This window comes from Salvelinus namaycush, chromosome 4 (assembly GCF_016432855.1).
Source record: "Salvelinus namaycush isolate Seneca chromosome 4, SaNama_1.0, whole genome shotgun sequence".
NCBI lineage: Eukaryota > Metazoa > Chordata > Actinopteri > Salmoniformes > Salmonidae > Salvelinus > Salvelinus namaycush.
In genome coordinates this window covers 50362230-50376745 of record NC_052310.1, presented here as the reverse complement: position 1 = coordinate 50376745, position 14516 = coordinate 50362230, and positions in this window count along the sequence as shown.

The window sequence follows — 14516 nt, the reverse complement described above, 5'->3', positions numbered from 1 at the left end:
TGCCACTATAGGGGGTGCTGTTTTCGCATTAGCATAATTTCCTCTACAGATTAAACTGCCTCTTATTCAATTATTGCTCTTACTATATGCATATAATTAATACCATTGGATAGAAAACAATCTATAGTTTCTAAAACCGTTTCAATTTTGTCTCTGAGTGAAACAGAAGTCATTTGACAGCACTTTCCCTGACCAAGAAGAAGAATGCAAGATGTGTATGCTCGCTTCAACGCTCTGCCTATATATGGTCACGCCACCTATGACCCGAAACACACTTAATTCGTCTTCCTCTGGGTGTCAAGAGGACGTCAGAGGAGAAATTTTTTGTTTATCTTGTACTGACGTGAAATAAGACCTATTTCTTTGGCGTGACCGACAACTTCCGGTTCTCTGAATCGCGCTATTTGGAGGTGCGATTGTCTACTGTTTTGCTGCCGTTACGGATGAAAACTATCTCCGTCTCGAAGTTTGTTTGATACATGTGACCATATCATCTTAATGTATGTTTTTTCAATATAGTTTAATCAGATTATTTGAATTTTTTCGGGAGTTTTGCCGTGTTCCGTTCTGTGACTTTTTTTACTTTGGCCAGTCGACCAGTACATATGCTAAATGAAGAGGGAAAGTTGCCATTATGAATGGATTGAACGACTCATCAGGACTAAGGACACCTTGATCAACATTCTGATGAAAGATCAGCAATAGTAAGACCCAATTTACGATGTTATTTCATATATCTGTCGTGCATGTGAACTGGTCGGGGGCGCCCAGCTGGTTCTGGCTGGCGTGGCTATGCTAATTTAGCGCTACATTTTGTTTTCGCTATAAAACATTTAATAAATCTGAAATATTGTTTGGATTCACCAGATGTTGGGCTTTCAATATCTGTACGCTGTGTATTTTTCTGAAATGTTTTAAGATAAGTAATTAGTTATATGACGTTGGTCTCTGTAATTGTTCTGGCTGCGTCGGCACTATTTCAGATTGCAGCTGCAATGTAGAACTGTGATTTATACCTGAAAAATGCAAATTTTTCAAAAAAAAACTATGCTATACCATAAATATGTTATCAGACTGTCATCTTATGAAGTTGTTTCTTGGTTAGTGGCTATATATATTTTTATTTAGTCGAATTAGTGATAGCTACTGACGCAGGAAAAAACTGTTGGAGTAAAAAAATTGTGTCTTATGCTAACGTGGTTAGCTAATAGATTTACATATTGTGTCTTCCCTGTAAAACATTTTAAAAATCTGAAATGGTGGCTTTATTCACAAGATCTGTATCTTTCATCTGGTGTCTTGGACTTGTGATTTAATGATATTTAGATGCTACAATTTACTTGTGACGCTATGCTAGCTATGCTACTCAGTGGGGGGGGAGTGGGGGGTGATCCCGGATCCGGGTTGGTGACTCGTTAAAGGTTAAATAAATCTTACAGAATGAATAATTGCAATAGAGCACTGTAATTAGACGAACAAATAATCGATTTTATGAGATAACATTTAAATACTTTTCTACATTGAAACCTGTCTTTTTTATTTTTCAAAGTCCACTGCTTAACATTGTCTGTGTGTGTGTATGGAGTGAAATTAATATTTAACCACTTTACAAGCTAGCTTTCTAGGTAGCTGACGCTTACAAATAAATGTGCATTTTTCTGATTGAATATGGCAAATAAAGCTATAGACTACAGCCTGACAAAATTTGCTAATTGTCACTTTATTTCTGTATTTCATTGAGTCAGATGAGGGGACTATGTTTCATGAAGCAATTAGAAGACTTTTGTTGCTGACCTCTGTGGAATGCACGTGATGTTAAGTGGGCTGACTGAAACAGTATGTAGCTATCAAAATGATTTATAATACATTATTTGTAAAACCGAATATTGGTGATTCAATAGCCAATTTAATCATTACGTTACTTTTAAAACACTATCTATATTAGCTCAGTTTGGCAATAACCCAACTGGGGATCTCTGACAACAACTGCTTGTAAGTTGTTCTTGTACATCATAACCTCTCCCTCAACCTCTCCCTCAACGTGATCAAGACAAAGGAGATGATTGTGGACTACAGGAAAAGGAGGACCGAGCACGCCCCCATTCTCATCGATGGGGCTGTAGTCGAGCAGGTTGAGAGCTTCAAGTTCCTTGGTGTCAACATCACCAACAAACTATCATGTTCCAAACACACCAAGACAGTCATGAAGAGGGCACGACAAAGCCTATTCCCCAACAGGAGACTGAAAAGATTTGGCATGGGTCCTCGAATCCTCAAAAAGTTATACAGCTGCACCATCGAGAGCATCATGACTGGTTACATTACTGCCTGGTATGGCAACTGCTCGGCATCCGACCGCAAGGCACTACAGAGGGTAGTGCGTACAGCCCAGTACATCACTGGGGCCAAGCTGCCTGCCATCCAGGACCTCTATACCAGGCGGTGTCAGAGGAAGGCCCTAAACATTGTCAAAGACTCCAGCCACCCTAGTCATAGACTGTTCTCTCTACTACCGCACGGCAAGCGGTACCAGAGCGCTAAGTCTAGGTCCAAACGACTTCTTAACAGCTTCTACCCCCAAGCCATAAGACTCCTGAACACCTAATCAAATGGCTACGGAGAGTATTTGCATCGCCCCCCTTTTACACTGCTGCTACTACTCTCTGTTTATTATCTATGCATAGTCCCTACATGTACATATTACCTCAATTACCTCGACTAACCGGTTCCGCCACACAATGACTCTGTACCGGTACCCCCTGTATATAGCCTCGTTGTTGTTATTTTACTGCTGCTCTTTAATTATTTGTTACTTTTATTTTTGTTTTTTTACTTATCTATTTTTTTCTTAACACTTGTTTTTCTTAAAACTGCATTGTTGGTTAAGGGCTTGTAAGTGAGCATTTCACTGTATTCGGCACATGTGAAAAATAACATTTGATTTGATTTGATAATAATTATATGTCTGCATAGCATTTTTGTCTTTGTTTTGGCAGATTAACTCATGTTTATTTCTATAAAGGCCCAGCATTCAAACAAAGATTCCTCCCTGGCCACCAGTGCATATTTCCTAACTATGTTTGCATATAATGACAATACAATCTGAAAACTATGCTGGCATTATTTTGTCCATTATTTAATAGTTTAATATATTATATTCATAGAAATATTTATATTTGTTAGTAGCCATAATTTATCAATTGCACCACACAGGCTTCTATATTGAACCATTTTACGTTCAGTGAAGAAGCACCCCTAGGGTTCTTACCAAAGAAGCCTATAAAAGAGTTCTATATAGAACTTTTAAGGTTTTCAGATTTGAAGCAAGTGATAGAACCCTTTTTGGTTCTATATGGAACCTTTTTTTTCTAAGAGTGTATACAAGATAATGAGCTGAGAGCCATAGACTGTTCCTCGATTGTGTCACGTTCCTGACCTTATTTCCCTTGTTTTGTATTTATTTAGTATGGTCAGGGCGTGAGTTGGGGTGGGTTGTCTATGTGTGTTTTTCTATGTTGGGGTTTTGTGTTCGGCCTGGTATGATACTCAATCAGAGGCAGCTGTCAATCGTTGCCCCTGATTGAGAATCATACTTAGGCAGCCTGGGTTTCACGTTTGGTTTGTGGGTGTTTGTTTCCTGTGTCAGTGTTTGTGCCACACGGGACTGTTACGGTTAGTTCTTTTGTTATTTTGTATTGTGTCTTGTTTTCGTGGATATTAAAATCATGGAAACGTACCACTCTGCACATTGGTCCTCCGATCCTTCTCGCCTCTCCTCGTCCGAGGAGGAGGAAGAAATAGACTGCCGTTACAGAAACACCCACCACCAAAGGACCAAGCAGAGTGGTAAAGGACAGCAGCAGCAGCGGCAGAAGACACAGGACTCATGGACTTGGGAGGAGATTCTGGACGGCAAGGGACCCTGGGCTCAGCCAGGGGAATATCGCCGTCCCAAAGCAGAGTTGGAGGCAGCGAAGGCAGAGAGGCGCTGGTATGAGGAGGCAGCGCGGCGATGCGGTTGGAAGCCCGAGAGTCAGACCCAAAAGTGTCTTGGGAGGGGGAACACGAGGAGTGTGGCTAAGCCAGGTAGGAGACCTGAGCCAACTCCCCGTGCTTACCGTGGAGTGAGAGGGCGTCGTACTGGTCAGGCACCGTGTTATGCGGTGGAGCGCACGGTGTCCCCAGTACGCGTGCTTAGCCCAGTGCGGGCTATTCCACCTCGCCGCACTGGCCGGGCTAGGTTGGGCATCGAGCCGGGTGCCATGAAGCCGGCTCAACGCATCTGGTCTCCAGTGCGTCTCCTCGGGCCGGCGTACATGGCACCAGCCTTACGCATGGTGTCCCCGGTTCGCCAGCACAGCCCAGTGCGGGCTATTCCACCTCGCCGCACTGGCCTGGCTACGGGGAGCATTAAACCAGGTAAGGTTGGGCAGGTTCGGTGCTCAAGAGCTCTTGTACTCCTTCACGGTCCGGTATATCCGGTGCCACCTCCACGTACCAGTCCTCCGGTGGCAGCCCCCCGCACCAGGCTGTCTCTCCGGTTTCTCTCTACAGTTGCTCCCGCCTGTCCAGCACTGCCAGAGCCTTCCTCTTCTCCAGCGCAGCCAGAGTCTCTCATCTGTCCAGTGCCGTCTGAACTGCCTGCCTGCCCAGCGCCGTCTGAGCTGCCTGCCTGCCCAGCGCCGTCTGAGCTGCCTGCCTGCCCAGCGCCGTCTGAGCTGCCTACCTGCCCAGCGCCGTCTGAGCTGCCTGCCTGCCCAGCGCCGTCTGAGCTGCCTGCCTGCCCAGCGCCGTCTGAGCTGCCTGCCTGCCCAGCGTCATCTGAGCCGCCCGTCTGTCCTGAGCCATTAGAGCCGTCCGTCAGTCAGGAGCCGCTAGAGCCGTCCGTCAGTCAGGAGCCGCTAGAGCCGTCCGTCAGTCAGGAGCTGCCAGAGCCGCCAGCCAGCCAGGAGCTGCCAGAGCCAGTCAGCCAGGACCTGCCAGATCCGTCAGTCAGCCAGGATCTGCCAGAGCCGTCAGTAAGCCAGGACCTGCCAGAGCCGTCAGTCAGCCAGGACCTGTCGGAGCCGTCAGTCAGCCGGGACCTGCCGGAGCCGTCAGTCAGCCGGGAGCTGCCAGAGCTGCCTGTCAAGCCGGCAATGCCGGAATTGCCTTTTACTCCGGCGCTGCCGGAGTCGTCTTGCACTCCGGTGCTGCCGGAGTATCCTGTCCATTCGGAACCCATGGCTAGGGTCCCCAGGCCAAGGTTGGCGGCGAAGATCGCCGCCCATAAGAGGCCACGGGGGCGGTTAAAGAAGTGGACAAGAACAATGGTGAAGTGGGGTCCACGTCCCGCGCCAGAGCCGCCACCGCGGACAGACGCCCACCCAGACCCTCCCCTAGAGTTTTAGGTGGTGCGTCCGGGGTCCGCACCTTGAGGGGGGGGTACTGTCACGTTCCTGACCTTATTTCCCTTGTTTTGTATTTATTTAGTATGGTCAGGGCGTGAGTTGGGGTGGGTTGTCTATGTGTGTTTTTCTATGTTGGGGTTTTGTGTTCGGCCTGGTATGATTCTCAATCAGAGGCAGCTGTCAATCGTTGTCCCTGATTGAGAATCATACTTAGGCAGCCTGGGTTTCACGTTTGGTTTGTGGGTGTTTGTTTCCTGTGTCAGTGTTTGTGCCACACGGGACTGTTACGGTTAGTTCTTTTGTTATTTTGTATTGTGTCTTGTTTTCGTGGATATTAAAATCATGGAAACGTACCACTCTGCACATTGGTCCTCCGATCCTTCTCGCCTCTCCTCGTCCGAGGAGGAGGAAGAAATAGACTGCCGTTACAGATTGAGACTGATATTACAGAGAGGATGTGTTGCTCTATTGTGAGATAGCTTATGCCACGTCACAAAGAGAAAAAGAAGAGAGCAAAAAAATCTATATTAGATATTCACAACACAATCACTTTGAAAGTGTTTTGTGAAGTCATGAACAAATGTCGATATTAATGGGATATTATTGAACGTTGATGACTTTGTTAATAATCCTAGATACTCAGATGTGTCAAACACATTGTTGCTGATTTAAATATTCATGGTTGCTCCATTTCTTAAAGTATCCCCATTTCATGTGTCAAATGAATAATGTAGTGTCTGAACTCCCTCTTACCTCTCCCAACTAATAATCCAGTTCATACTTTGTGAGAGTTTGGCTAGATAAAGACATGAAAGAGAAATGTCAAGCTCATCTTTTCCTTTGTGTGCTCTTCATGCCTCTGAGATGGCAAGGTGAATTTTGTCTCCCTGAGTATCCTTGTTTTGTTTGGGCAGTTGCTTTAAAGGCTTGAGTTAAAATGAAACTCAAAACAATGACCTTTTCTTGAAGGGAAATGAGTACACGTGAGAATAGACAGCAATTGTAATTTCCTTCTCTCTCTCTCTCTCTCTCTCTGTCTGTCTGTCTGTCTGTCTGTCTGTTGCCGCTCTTCCCTCCTTCAGGTACCAGATTGTGAGGGCTGGGAGCGACCCGCGACAGGATGCCTTTCTAAATATGCAACCCCCAATGTTGATTGAGCGGTCATGGGAGAGCAGGGTGGAGGTGCGCTGCAGTCTTCTGGACCAGGGCCAGGACCATGATATCTCCACTTCTACCAGGAACCTCAGGTGCCCCAGACATCCCAGCCTCTCATCACCTCCTCCATTTCAGACCTGCTCCATCCCCATCATCCCCTCGGTCCAGGGCAACCAGGATGAGGTCTCCTGTTTGCAAACGGCCACCACAGGCTCAGCCACCTGCAGCGCCACGCCCGGTATAGAAGTAGGAGGAGGATGCTCCCTCATCACGCTGCACCACACCTCCACCTCCTGCTCCTCCTCTACGGGGGGCCAGCAGCAGGATGAGATGGCCCTTATCCTGGAGGAGGCCCAGGAGCATCTCAGGGCTCTGACTCTGGCCAACAGGAAGCAGGAAGAAAGCTGCGGCTTTTCCCCTTCACCGCCCAGAGAGACTGTGTGCTTCCTGACACTCAATGGCGGAGGAGTGAGGGGTTTGAGCCCTAATGGACCTATTGAGACCCAGTTACTGAGCCCTAGAGAACCCCACACAGACTCAACTCAGCCCTGCCAATGAGACTGTATAAGCCCTAACGTCCTGTCTGGATCTACAGTAAAACCACCCTGGTGTCTTGAAATCCAGACTGCAGAGACTTCTTCATCAGAGGGATGAGATGATTCAATAGAGAAAAAATATAATGAAAAAAAAACAATGTGCATACTGTATGGAAGAATGAACAGAGGGATGGTCTATGAAGTTATGAAGAGAGCAATTATGTATATGCATTTATTTAATGCTTCTTCTTAGACAAAATAAACCAAATAGTCTGTCATCTCCATGGTGTTTTTAATTGTAAAAAATATATATACAGTTGAAGTCAGAAGTTTACATATACCTTAGCCAACTACATTTAAACTCAGTTTTTCACAATTCCTGACATTTAATCCTAGTAAAAATTCCCTGTCTTCGGTCAGTTAGGATCACTAGGATCACTACTATCATTATTTTAAGAATGTGAAATGTCAGAAAAGTAGTGGAGAGAGTGATTTATTTCAGCTTTTATTTCTTTCATCACATTCCCAGTGGGTCAGAAGTTAACATACACTCAATTAGTATTTGTATTTCCACAAGCTTCCCACAATAAGCTGGGTGAATTTTGGCCCATTCCTCCTGATAGAGCTGGTGTAACTGAGTCAGGTTTGTAGGCCTCCTTGCTCGCACACACATTTTCAGTTCTGCCCACACATTTTCTTTTGTGATGGCCACTCCAATACCTTGACTTTATTGTCCTTAAGCCAGTTTGCCACAACTGTGTAAGTATGGTTGGGATCATTGTCCATTTGGAAGACCCATTTGCGACGAGGCTTTAACTTCCTGACTGATATCTTGAGATGTTGCTTCAATATATCCACATACTTTTCTTTCCTCATGAAGCCATTTATTTTGTGAAGTAGCAGCAAAGCACCCCCACAACATGATGCTGCCACCCCCGTGCTTCACGGTTGGGATGGTGTTCTTCGGCTTGCAAGCCTCCCCCTTTTTCTTCCAAACACAACGATGGTCATTATGGCCAAACAGTTTTATTTTTGTTTCATCAGACCAGAGGACATTTCTCCAAAAGTACGATCTTTGTCCCCATGTGCAGTTGCAAACCGTAGTCTGGCTTTTTTATGGGGGTTTTGGAGCAGTGGCTTCTTCCTTGCTGAGCGGCCTTTCAGGTTATGTCGATATAGGACTCGTTTTACTGTGGATATAGATACTTTTGTACCTGTTTCCTCCAGCATGGCTTTTTTATGGGGGTTTTGGAGCAGTGGCTTCTTCCTTGCTGAGCGGCCTTTCAGGTTATGTCGATATAGGACTCGTTTTACTGTGGATATAGATACTTTTGTACCTGTTTCCTCCAGCATCTTCACAAGGTCCTTTGCTGTTGTTCTGGGATTGATTTGCACTTTTCGCACCAAAGTACATCCATCTCTAGGAGACAGAACGCATCTCCTTCCTGAGCGCTATGATGGCTGTGTGGTCCCATGATGTTTGTACTTGCGTACTATTGTTTGTACAGATGAACGTGGTACCTTCAGGCGTTTGGAAATTGCTCCCAAGGATGAACCAGACTTGTGGAGGTCAGAATTATTTTTCTGAGGTCTTGGCTGATTTCTTTTGATTTTCCCATGATGTTAAGCAAAGAGGCACTGAGTTTGAAGGTAGGCCTTGAAAAACATCCACAGGTATATCTCCAATTGACTCCAATTATGTCAATTAGCCTATCAGAAGCTTCTAAAGCCATAACATCATTTTCTGGAATTTTCCAAGCTGTTTAAAGGCACAGTCAACTTAGTGTATGTACACTTCTGACCCACTTGAATTGTGATACAGTGAATTATATGTGAAATAATTTGTCTGTAAAATTTTTGGGGAAAGATTACTTGTGTCATGTACAAAGTAGATGTCCTAACCAACTTGCCAAAACTATAGTTTGTTAACAAGAAATTTGTGGAGTGGTTGAAAAACGAATTTTAATGACTCCAACCTAAGTGTATGTAAACTTCCGACTTCAACTGTATATATACAGTACCAGTCAAAAGTTTGGACAAGGGTTTTTCTATATTTTCTTTCAAGGGTTTTTCTATATTTTTACAAGTTTCTACATTGTAGAATAATACTGAAAACATTAAAACTGTGAAATAACACATATGGAATCATGTAATAACCATAAAATATATTTTATAGTTGAGATTCTTCAAAGTAGCCACCCTTTGCCTTGATGACAGCTATGCACACTCTTGGCATTCTCTCAATCGCCTTCACCTGGAATGCTTTTCTAACAGACTTGAAGGAGTTCCCACACATGCTGAGCACTTGTTGCCTGTTTTTCCTTCACTCTGCAGTTCAACTCATCCCAAACTATCTCAATTGGGTTGATGTTGGGCGATTGTGGAGGCCAGGTCATCTGATGCATCACTCTGTCACTCTCCTTCTTGGTCAAATAGCCCTTACACAGCGCGGAGGTTTGTTGGGTCATTGTCCTGTTGAAAAACAAATGAGAGTCCCACTAAGCTCAAACCAAATGAGATGACGTATTGCTACAGAATGCTGTGTTAACCATGCTGGTTAAGTGTGCCTTAAATTCTAAATAAATCACAGACCTTGTCACCAGCAAAGCACCCCCACACCATCACACCTCCTTTTCCATGCTTCCAGGTGGGAATCACACATGTGGAGACATCCGTTCACCTACTCTGCGTCTCACAAAGACACGCCGGTTTGAACCAAAAATCTCAAATTTGGACTCATCAGACCAAAGAACAGATTTCCACTGGTCTAATATCCATTGTTCGGGTTTCTTGGCCCAAGCAAGTCTCGTCTTATTATTGGTGTCCTTTAGTAGTGGTTTCTTTGTAGCAATTCGACCATGAAGGCCTGATTCACGCATTCTCCTCTGAACAGTTGATGTTGAGATGTGTCTGTTACTTGAACTCTGTGAAGCATTTATTTGGGCTGCAATTTCTGAGGCTGGTAACTCTAATGAACTTATCCTCTGCAGCAGAGGTAACTCTGGATCTTCCTTTCCTGTGGCGATCCTCATGAGAGCCAGCTTCATCATAGCGCTTGATGGTTTTTGTGACTGCACTTGAAGAAAATGTCTGCATTGACTGACCTTCTTAAAGTAATGATGGACTATCGTTTCTCTTTGCTTATTTCAGCTGTTCTTGACATAATATGGACTTGGTCTTTTACCAAATAGGGCTATCTTCTGTATACCACCCCTACCTTGTCACAACAGAACTGATTGGCTCAAACTCATTAAGAAGGAAAGAAATTCCACAAATTAACTTTTAACAAGGCACACCAGTTAATTGAAATGCATTCCAGGTGACTACCTCATGAAGCTGGTTGAGGGAATGCCAAGAGTGTACAAAGCTGTCATCAAGGCAAACGGTGGCTACTTTGAAGAATCTCAAGTATAAAATATATTGTTTAACACTTTTTTGGTTACTACATGATTCCATATGTGTTATTTCATAGTGTTGATGTCTTCACTATTATTCTACAATGTAGAAAATAGTCAAAATAAAGAAAAACCCTTGAATGAGTAGGTGCTCTAAAACTTCTGACTGGTAGTGTATATATACACTATATATATATATATATATATGGTTATAAATATATGGAATTTGAAAGGTGACCAAGTTCAGTTGAGGAATACAGGAAATGTACCTTTTTCCCTTTTTTGTAAGAATTCCTCCACATTTTACAGGCTTTGAGCAAGGTTGTATGTACCCCATGCAGCCTTACCCCTCCATTTTGCTACCTGTTGTGAACCGAAGATAAACATGGCTGCCAGAGCAACAGTGTCTACTCTAAAGAAAAAACTCTCAACTACCATTGTGAGTCTACCCAGCTAAGGATTATAACAGTCTTCCTTTGCATTGGATATACCACAGCAGTACATTGAGGAACAATTGCAGACTGATATAAAGATACTTTTGCAGATAACCTACTCCAGGTGTACCCAGTGTTGATAAGACAAACCTGATAGTAACACGGTTGGATAGTTTGGTGTCTTATTCCTTTTTTGTATGTGAGTGGATTTCCGTCTCTGCTGACCACGTCGTATGTTTAGCATGGGTGTTATTTCCTCTGTTTTACCCCACACAACCCTGAGTACACACACAAACACATTCCCTCACCACACAACAACATGTACCAGTGTGTTGGGGGTACACAGCGATGAATGGACCAAGGACAACACGCCAGAGGAAGTGGAGGAGTTTCTGTGTTTTCTTTTCATATTGTTCGTGATGAACAATCAGCTGCTTTCTGGGGTAAGGGAAGACTGGAGAGGGGTGTTAAAGAAAAACGTTTCTGTGCTACCTATGGATTGCGGACGTCAATTAATTTTTTTCATTTAAAATCAAATGTTAAAAAAAGAATAATGATGGAGATTCTGTAGCTGTTGATTGTTTGATTGTTTTCAATGGTTCTACCCCCCCTACCCTCCCCAACCCATGAAATTGTGCATGCAGATACTATTTGTTTTCAGATTAACACCAATATTCTGTAGTGATTTGCTGATCTAGCTCACGATGCCTGGAATTTCACATTCATATCAAATATGCCCTTATCGGAGAGGTTTTTAAGCAGGCCATAGTTTTCCAGGGCTTTGGTAGATGCAGGGTAGGGTTTCATACAGCCAACAACCCTTACAGAGGTTTTTTTAAATGTTATTTTAAAGTTATATTATTGCTAGTGATCTCCCGAAATGAGGTCAAGCGAGACATAGCAGTAATAATAACCATTGGAGGTTTACAGATAAAAGCGAGTGATTTATGTGAAGGGCATATCCATTTGATGTTTAACAAACTGAACGTAAATCATGCTGCATGATGTACTTCAAGCATTGGCGACCAACAGTCCCATTTTGGTCATCAGACATCAAGTGGAAATGTGCCATTATCTGTAAACCTCTAAAGCTTTTTACTTTACCTGCAACCATTTGCAATCCATTTTCAATGGTGGGTATTGAAATCATACATGCTCTAATGTACATCCACCCTGCTGAATGGGTTTTGCAATCATGAAAACTAATTTTAAGTACGGCAACTCTCGTTTCCACTCTGAACATCTGAACACTACATTACATGTGCCAATAATTGAACACTTGTCTGCTACACTCCACTTATTTCCGTTAACTTTAAATAAAAAGGGACATATGACCGCCTGTCTTGAAATTATAAAAAAAAACTCATTGCCCTTTTCTGCAAATGATTCCAGACTAGGGTGAACACGTCAGGCTTTCTATATTAGAGTTCCTCACTTTTGAAGTTTCTCTAGACATTTGTATGTCTGTGAATCTATGTGTATGCTTATGCATTTCTGTGTGTATGTGTTTTTTTTCTTCTCCAAATCAGAGTGCTTATTGGAATGTGTGTGTGTGTGTGTGTGTGTGTGTGTGTGTGTGTGTGTGTGTGTGTGTGTGTGTGTGTGTGTGTGTGTGTGTGTGTGTGTGTGTGTGTGTGTGTGTGTGTGTGTGTGTGTGTGTGCGTGCATGGGTTTGTGTATGCATGACTCCCTGCATGCTTTTGGTTATATGAGTTAATACAGTGTATACGTGGGCTCATAGTGTATGTTTAAGTAGTGGACAGTGGACAGACGGCAGTAGAGAGGTTAGGTGTTGATGGCAGGGTTAGACCATACGGGCCAGACAGATAAGTCTAGCTTGATCCACAAAGACCTCTGACTGCCAGGGAAAGCAACCCCATGGCTGTGTGAACTGCATGCCTATCAGAGACTGGGAGGCCAAGTACACTGTCTACTATCCCCACAAATCGCTAGAGCAGTTTACAGCCAATGCCAGTGATGCAGAGCCTTTTATCCCATACCCTGATAAATGTGGGGGTGTAATCTGAGTTTTTGTGAGTTTTTTTGTGAAAATATACCTTATCAGGTTTGTTCTTCTGAGACAAATCCAGGTTGGGGGGGGGGGGGGGGTCCAAGGTGCAATCTCACAGCAGGAAAAGTATTGATCATTGCTCATTTCCATTTCAAAAGGCCTGTGTTTCTTACTCTAAAGTTTGTTCAGTGCTGTGCAGTGAGGCATATAGAAAAATTAATCCTTTGTGAAGATTCTGAGCCAGTGGATGGGTAAACCTTTGTGTAAAGCTTTCAAAAATAGAGTGACGGAGCAAGGAAAGAAACAATCCATTATGGCTGTACTTTTACCTATTGTGTGTGTGTGTGTGTGTGTGTGTGTGTGTGTGTGTGTGTGTGTGTGTGTGTGTGTGTGTGTGTGTGTGTGTGTGTGTGTGTGTGTGTGTGTGTGTGTGTGTGTGAAATGCATTAGTAATGTTCATCAGGCTCAGTGTACCAATGTATGCATTACTAGGGCTGGAACTCATCTTCAGTCACAGGATGTTCTGATTACTCAAGTATTCATTCAGAAATGTCTAGGTCACATATTGAATTGACTGTTGCACTCAAATATTAAGGTTTAGAGGTGTTCAAATGGTAAAAGTGTTACAATAACCAGTCAACAAAACTATTACATACATTCTAATGAAAATAATCAGGGCAGAGCTAGATTTGAGATAAGCATGGGATTATAGCTAGATGGATTTCTAATGTAAAATGTCAGACCAGGTTTGATAACCTTGGTTTCAGCCAAGTGTCCCTCAAATAATATTATAGATAATTAAACCGACATCCTTTTCATTGTTATAAGTATGTGACAAGTGGTTGTTACATAGTTGTTATACAATGATTACACACAATTGACATGCAGTTACATGATGATTTAGCATCCGCACATAAAGTGTGAACTAAGGTTGTTTTGACCCACTGTTGCCTCAATGTGTGTGAATTACTCAGTCATTCTATGACAGGCTGGTCAGACAACTACAGTGGGGAGAACAAGTATTTGATACACTGCCGATTTTTCAGGTTTTCCTACTTACAAAGCATGTAGAGGTCTGTCATTTTTTATCATAGGTACACTTCAACTGTGAGAGATGGAATCTAAAACAAAAATCCAGAAAATCCCATTGTATGATTTTTAAGTAATTAATTTGCATTTTATTGCATGACATAAGTATTTGATCACCTACCAACCAGTAAGAATTTCGGCTCTCACAGACCTGTTAGTTTTTCTTTAAGAAGCCCTCCTGTTCTCCACTCATTACCTGTATTAACTGCACCTGTTTGAACTTGTTACCTGTATAAAAGACACCTGTCCACACACTCAATCAAACAGACTCCAACCTCTTCACAATGGCCAAGACCAGAGAGCTGTGTAAGGACATCAGGGATACAATTGTAGACCTGCACAAGGCTGGGATGGGCTACAGGACAATAGGCAAGCTGCTTGGTGAGAAGGCAACAACTGTTGGCGCAATTATTAGAAAATGAAAGAAGTTCAAGATGACGGTCAATCACCCTCGGTCTGGGGCTCCATGCAAGATCTTACCTCGTGGGGCATGAATGATCATGAGG